Here is an 8,273-nt window from a genome sequence, read left to right on the forward strand (position 1 = left end):
TCTGCTGCTGGGCTATAATGGGAGCCAAAAGTTCATGGTGAATTCCAGCACTCTAGAAAACTCAACAAGCTAAGAGTTATCAAACTCTCTACCATGATCACTCCTAATTCGGACAACATTCGACTCCTTTTCATGTTGTAATTGAAGACAAAAGGTTTGAAACATAGAAAAGGTGTCAGTTTTATCTCGAAAAAAACGAACCCAAGTGTATCTTACGAAGTCATCCACAACAAATAAGGCATATCATTTTCCTCCCAAACTTTCTGACTGCATAGAACCCATAAGATCCATATGCAGAAATTCCAGAACTCGAGATGACCCAGAATAGCCTACCTTGTCCCTACATATAATCCAGTTTATACTAATAGGAGGGAGACCAGTTATAGAATTCTTGTTGAGAGCCTTTTGAAGGATCTTCATTCTTATATGTCGCGTTTGTGCCATAAGTTGTCATCATCTTTCCTCGAGAGATGACAGACCTATAGAGAATTTTTAGGACTCCACATATAACAATTATTAGACGAGCGCATACCTGTCATGACAAGAGCCTTGACATCGTCTGTAACAAGATATTTTTCTTTGATGAAACTCAAATTCAGACCTTGGTCACAAAGCTGACTAATGCTTATGAGATTGACAGTAAACCCCTCAACCAACATTACGTCATTCAATTTTAGAAGACCTAGATAATTTAGAGCTCCCTTTCCAACGATCTTACCACACGCACCATCACCAAAAATGACTTTTTCTGAGCTAATAAATTTGAGATTAGATAAATAGCTCTTTTCATTAGTCATATAATGCGAGTTACCACTACCAAAGTACCAATTGCCTTTGGCTGACGATCTAAGAGAGGCCAAGACAACGTTTCATCTGTTTTAAGTGTTCTTTTCTCTCCACAGCTATTTCATCGTATTCTGTCTAGGTCTATAATTCTGGAGAACGCGAGCAATCTTCTTGTGAAAAAAGGACCTATGGAGATCTTTCAGTAACTAGTAACAAAAAGGATGTTTATGACCTACTTTGCAACAATAGTGACAAATCCATCTTTGCCTAGAAACGTGGTCACCTTTCTCAATTGGATTGAGAGAAGGATGTCTTGTAATACCATAAGACTCTAAATCTTACGTTCTAACAAACTCAATCTTTTGCTTCCCTTTAGACTACTTACTAGGTTGGCTACTGCCTGCTGGAAAGCCGAGTCCTAAGTTATCATTTGTTGTCTTCCCTCTTGTTAGGATTTTCTCAAGAGTCTTAGTACCAATATTCAACATTCTCAAATTCTTATTCATAGTTTCTTTTTCAGATTTAACTTGTGAGAGTTCTCACTTCAATTCTGCAATAGTGGACATTAGCTTGTGATTGTCAGCAATGAGAGTCTTGATTCTTTCTTTTTGTATATCAAGAACTTTTTGATCTTCTTGCCATTTAAGAAATAGAGCATGATATGAAGGATTTAATGCTTCTAGATTCGTAGCATCAAAAGACTTTTCTGCATAAACATTAAATTCAAAGACCTCGCAGGATGAGGTGTCTGAAGAAATGTTACTAACCAGAGCTTTAACATCTTCCTTTGAGTCACTACTATCTTTTGTTTTAGTATCAAATAGAGTTAGAAATATCCTTTACTTTGTTTCTTGAGGAAATTGGGGCATTCAACCTGAATGTGACGGTAGCCACTACACTCTCTGCACTTAATGTGCTTTTCTCCTTGAGAACCAACTGGGTTAGACTTTTCAACTTCCTTTTTATTGTTCTAATGTCTGATCTAATTGAAAGGGAAAAAACCACTAGACTTATAGGTATTGTATGTGGTAGACATCTTGCCAAGTCATTTGAGTACACGGTTAAACTGTTTTGAAAGTAACGATATAGGTTCAGCAAGAGAATCTTCTACCTCTCTATCATGATCAACAAGCTCTTCTTTAATTGAGAATTGAAGAGTAATGCCTTTATTTTTCTTCTCGATCTTCCCGTACAGGGACATCTCAAAAGTAAGCAAAGAATCAAACAGTTCATCGACTATCAACTTGGTTATGTCTTGAGCTTACTTGATAGCAGTAACTTTCATATCAAATCTCTTAGGTAGACACCTAATAAATTTTAGGACAAGTCTTTCTTTTGATATTTTCTCTCCAAAAGCAAAGGATTCGCTAACAATATCCAAAAGTTTGGCATTAAAATTAGCAATGGACTCATCATCATGCATTCTAATGTTCTCAAATTTTGACGTCAACACTTGCAGTTTTTACATCTTGACTTTAAGGTTCCCTCATGAGCAACGGACAAGATGTCCCATGCCTCCTTGATAGAAACACACATGTTGATAAGTCTGGATATATTACGATACACACCATTAAATATGGCATTTAGAGCACACAAATTCCCTAGTGAAGCTTCATCTTCTTCTCTAAACCATTGTGACTCTGGCTTCAAGATTTCTTTCCCATCATCATTTTGATGGTAGGATGAGTTTACCCAGCTACCACTGTCTTCCATGTTTTGCTACCGATCGACTTGAGAAAGGCAGTCATTCATGCTTTCCAATAAGAGTAGTTAGTTCAGCCCAGGACCGAGGGACGAGTAGTAGAGCCACCTTCTTTTATCCCATCCATGATCGAAGCACCTGAGATAAAGGTGACCCTGTCTGATACCAATTGAAAAAGTTTTAGTACAACTCAACACTCAAAATTCGGATGTTAAACGGAAAGTATTAACAAGTACTTTAACGACAGTATTCTAACAATAACAAAAATAAATAAACACAGGAGTTGGTAAACCAATTTGGTGATAAACCACCTACATCTGGGGTACTATGTGACCAAGAAAGAAAATCTACTAATAATGATGAGTTGTGCAATTTACAACGTACTACTTATCTATAATACACCAACTACTATAGTGGCTCACATAGAGCTCAACTCCCAGGTCATCGAGGCTCCCTCTAGATGTGAGAGACTCAAACGTACTTAAGCTTCCCCTGAGCTTGCTATTAATGTTAAGACTCCTCTCATGGTGATATCTTCCCTTCAAGATAGGGAACTTCTTTCACTGATGAATCTTAAGATCCCCCTAAGATAGAGAACTGTTTTCTCCGAAGTTGTCTTAGATTCCCCCGAACACTGAAAATCCCTTATCTGGCAGCAGAGGCTTAGGCTCCCCCTAAGCCAGGATAATCTTCAGTGTGTTGCAATTGAAGAATGAAGATCTTGCACAGCGGAATAAAGTGAGCAATGAGCCAGAACATGATGTAGAACATTCAGTCGAAGTACTGAATACGTCTTGCTCTGAAAAATACAAATCAATGTAATGAAACCGCTCATTGGAAAGCATACCAAGACACTCCTTTTATAGACGAATCCAAAAAAAAATGAAACGTCTTCCAAATAGGAGAAAATAAGTCGCACCGCAATAAAGGAAAATATCGAACTACATCAATCTATCAGATATTTCTAGATTAGGAAAGTATTTCGCAGGAAAATATTCTGTTGTCAAATCTTGGTGTTAAGACTACATATGATACAACTGCAAAACCACCGGATATCTTAGAAAAAATATAAAGCCAATTAACAAGCCTCCAACACTTCATCCTATGGAAATCTCCAAAAAGAAAAGGAATTGTTGAAATCAAATACAAAAACATGAAAAGAAAAAGAGTGAAGGAGAAGAACATACCAATGGAAGATAGAGGTTTTTTCATTTCTAAAGTACGTGCATAGAGAAAAGGAAAATCAGGAGACGGTCCTAAAATTTCTTGAACACGAAGAAGTTAACGTGAATCAAATTCGTGGGGATATTTTCTACCTTTTCTTTCCCGTCTATTAATAAAATTGGGCTGGACTTAAAGGTTCTATCATTTCTACAAAATCCATAAATATGGGTCACATGCCTAATTTTAAATAACTTTTTTGACATTTCTACAATTGCCCCTTAGTTTTATGAATTCTTTCCTTGGTTATAGGTAGAGTTTATTAGTTTTAAACTTATTAATAAATTATTTCACTGATTATGGATTTTATAAATTCTTTCTTCGCCGTTTGGGTTCTTAGATTCTGTATTTAATCGATAACTTAAATAATTTTCCATGATTCTTGTTGATTGAAATAGAAAAGTTGTCTTAAATAAATTTTTTTTTTTCTAAATTTTCTAACATGTTTAATCAAATAATTCCACGATAGCATTTTTTTTTCTTCTAAAAATTTTCACGTTTTATTGATTTCACGAATTTAGAATATTTTGTACTAAAAAGTAAAAATTTCCACATTTAGCATAATAATCTCACAATTTAAAATTTTTTTATCATATATATTATCGTGCATTGTACATTGCCTATTCAGTACACTATGACATAGACATCATACTGTTGTATATGTATGTTATGTAAATGCTATACGTTGTAGATATACATGTACTATTCTATATGTACCCTATTTTATATATTATTCAAAAAACCTGACAATCCACACTGCCCAACCCAATTATAAGAATTGGATCGGGTCAGTTTTGTTTTTGAATTGGATTGAGTTGAACTTTTTTCCTATTTTTGTTAGATTGGGTTGGGTTGGGTTAGGTCTTGGGTTGATTAAAAAAGAAATCAAGTTGACCCATGTTTAAAGTTTAACTACTTTGGATTGATAAATTTATGAATTTTTAATATTTTTCTTTTAAAATTGTTTATGATGTTTGTCTTTGTTTAAAATTTGTAATATATATCATAGATATTTGGTATTTAATATTTGAATTTAATGAAATTTTAGTTATTAGTCATGTGTTGTAAATAAATTTATGTATTTTAAATTAATAAGGAAAAAAATAAGTTATAACCCAATAAGATTAGATTAGAGACAGGTCCTTTTGGGTTGCCAACCAACCAGGCCAAATTTTCAAGTTAGTCCAAAAAACACTCCCAATCCAACTTAACTCAACTCGTGTCACCCATAATGTATGTTCAGTTTATATGCTTATACATATTCTCTCATGAAACATGTGCAATGCATGTGAAATCTTGTAGTTCTAAATATTTTTTTCAATAGTGATTTTTTAGCATATAATGAATCAATGTTACACATTAAGTTACCATCAACTTTTAAAAATTAGATAATATAACAATTTTTATTTTAATGCTTCCATATTATTGTCTTTTTAAAAAAAAAAAAAAAAAATCTTATATCTAGTACAAAGAGAGAAAATTTGTTCTAGTAATTAAATTATCAAATTAATATGTTAATATTACAGCATTCTAATAGATATAAAGCAATAATTTTTATTATAAGGATAGTGTCACACGAAATGATGCATTGGTATTAATTGCTAATTTCATTCAATGAAAAATTCTCTTTTTTTTCTCTCTCTAAACTTTGGATCTCATGGAATTATTTTCTTAAGAATGTAAATGCAAGTATTTATTTTATTTTCTTTTACATTTGCATCTCGCATATATATTAGAAGAATCAATGCATTAATTTGATGTGTGTAACCATCTCCACCCCTAATAGATGCATCCAATTGGCATCTATTGCATCCTATCTCAAAGAGTTCATTATGTGAACATCCATTGCATTTATTCTAATCTAACACTTTATTTTTTAAATATATAAATTTATTTTATAAATTAAAAATTAAAAAAGTCACTTCCACTGTCTTTCAAACAAACACCTATACTCAACTATAATCGCTCAACATAGGATAATATGAAAATTGATGAAAAGTGGAATGAGGAAATGGTTTGTGGGTGTATTTGGTTAAGAGTGGAATCCAAAATCGAAATGTTAACCAAAATTATTTCCTTAATCATGAATTTAAAACCATTTCAGTTTTCATATATATATTCTTCAGGTGCTATTGCAAAAATAGCTTAACAGATTTTTGGAGTCGAGTAATTGTATCTTTTGAAGATTTTTCTTTTTCTTTTCTTTCTTTCTTTTTTTTTTTTTTTTTTTTTTTTTTTTTTTTGTGTGTGTGTGTGTGTTTAAAGGAAGAAGTCCGTCATTTTGTATAAGAAGTGGAAGATTGGGGCTGATAGCAAGTTTTGAGATTTTATTTGGGAGAATGGCAAAAATAAAGTTTCATCAGGAAAATAGCAAATACACTTCCATCTAGGTGATCTGAGATTCTGAAGTTTGATTAATCTCAAATTTACTTTATCAATTTTATAGATAGATTGTAATTATATTTGATAATGACAGATTTAAATCAGAAAAATGAAGATTTTTGCTAAAGTTTTGGGCCCTCTACAAGTTTAAATTGAGCAGCACTTACAAATCCTCAAGATACATTCAAATTTCAAACCCTAATATCTTTGCTAGATATTTGGGTCTCCTCAAGCTTGAATCCAAGTTATCCCTTTTTCTTTTTCTTAAATCTAGACTTTTTTTTTCTTTTTCGAATTTTTGGATTCAAGAATTTAAATTAGGTCTCAATTTTATAATTCTGAGAATTTAATATTCTTATTTGTTGAAATAAGTTTGGAAGACCTCAAATTTTATCTCGGACGATTTTTAAATATAGAAAAATGAATCAAAATATTTACAAAATGTAACAAAATTTTAAAACTATTAATGATAGATGCTGATAGACACGGATAGACTTCTGTTAGTATCTATTAACGTCTATTATTTATTAGTGTTTATCAACATCTATCATTGACAGATAATAATAGAACCATTTGTGTCTGTCTATCAACATCATCAACATCTATCATTGATTAATGTCTATCAACGTCTATCACATCTATCATTGATAGTTCTAAAATTTTGTGATGTCTTGTAAATATTTTCAACCGTTTTATCATTTGAAATAATTTTCCTTTTATCTTTTATGTTTCTAAAATTTAGTTTTGTATTTTTAGAATTTTTTAATTTAAGATTTACTAGGAGTTTAAAGTTGGGAAAATTAAAAGGATATTGTCCTTTTAGAAACTATTTAAGAAAATATTGTTGTTTTCAAACTATTTGTAAAAATATTGTTTTTTTTTTTTTAAATAAGTCGAGGGTTGAAAATTCGATCTAGATAGGTCGAATTTTGAACCCTCGATCTTGCCCTTACTAACATTATTATTGAGTCTGTTTAATTATCATTCCGTAGACCTTCCTCTATCAAAAGATCATATTTCTAAATTTTCATAAGGTCCCCCTGGAATTCCTTCCAAAGCTTGTTGAATAATTTTTACGGATTCTGTCATCTCAACAAGTCTGACTAAATAACGAGCTAATGAATCTCTTCTTTTTGCCACTAAACTTCCCAATCAAATTCGAGAGCGAGATTATGAGAGAAAGCGAGAGTTTGAGTGAGAGCAAGAGCGAGATTTTGAGCGTGAGCGAGAGCGAGAATACGTACAAATTTCCTTTTTTTTTCTTTTTTAACTATTACACATTTCACATTCTTCTTTCTTTCTTCCTTTCTTTTTTTTTAATTTTCCATTTTATAAAAACAATTTCTAAAAATATTTTATTATTTTATTTAAACTCTAAAAAGAATAAATTAAAAAATAATAATAACTCATAAATATATATATATATTATATATATACACTAAAATTGACTATAATTGAATAGTAGAGAAAAGTGTGAGGGTAAAGAATAATGTAAAACTTTATTGATTACAATAAAAAAATTGAATATACAATAGATTATTATAAAAAAAAATTGAATATACAATAAATTATAATAAAAAAATTGAATATACAATAAATTATAATAAAAAAAATTGAATATACACTAAAATGAATATATAATAACAAAATTATTTATTTTTCAATCCCAAACTATCTTGAGCCCGTCTTAGTAACGAATGACACTTCTTTCGATTATGTCCTAACTGGTTACAAAATCCACATCGTTGTCGAGTGGCTGGTTCTGTCCAATCCATATCATTGTGATAACGTGAACTTTTCGGTCTACCAGGTTTTCTCAACAACGATGGATCAAGACAGGCATATTAAGGTACGTGATCCAGTAATCTTCATACGGTACAGGTTGAAATTGAGGAGAGTAACATTCAGCATATGTTGACAATTTGTAATAGTCCTTAATAAAATCTTCGTAGTTCATGTTAAAATGTGAGCAAACGGCCATAAAATGCGAGCATGGAATCTCGAATGCTTGCCACTTGTTACATGAACAGTACCGCTCGGACTTGTTTAGCCTCAATATTTGAACGTTTCCTCCTTTGGCATTGAGACTATGACGTCTGGTCTTTACATGAAACACACTTTCATATCGATCGCATGATTGTACTTCATGTTTACTAGATCGTGCAGCCCATTTATTTATTTT

Source organism: Benincasa hispida, chromosome 11 (genome assembly GCF_027475165.1).
Source record: "Benincasa hispida cultivar pf3 chromosome 11, pf3_genome.v1.1, whole genome shotgun sequence".
In the NCBI taxonomy this organism is placed as follows: domain Eukaryota; kingdom Viridiplantae; phylum Streptophyta; class Magnoliopsida; order Cucurbitales; family Cucurbitaceae; genus Benincasa; species Benincasa hispida.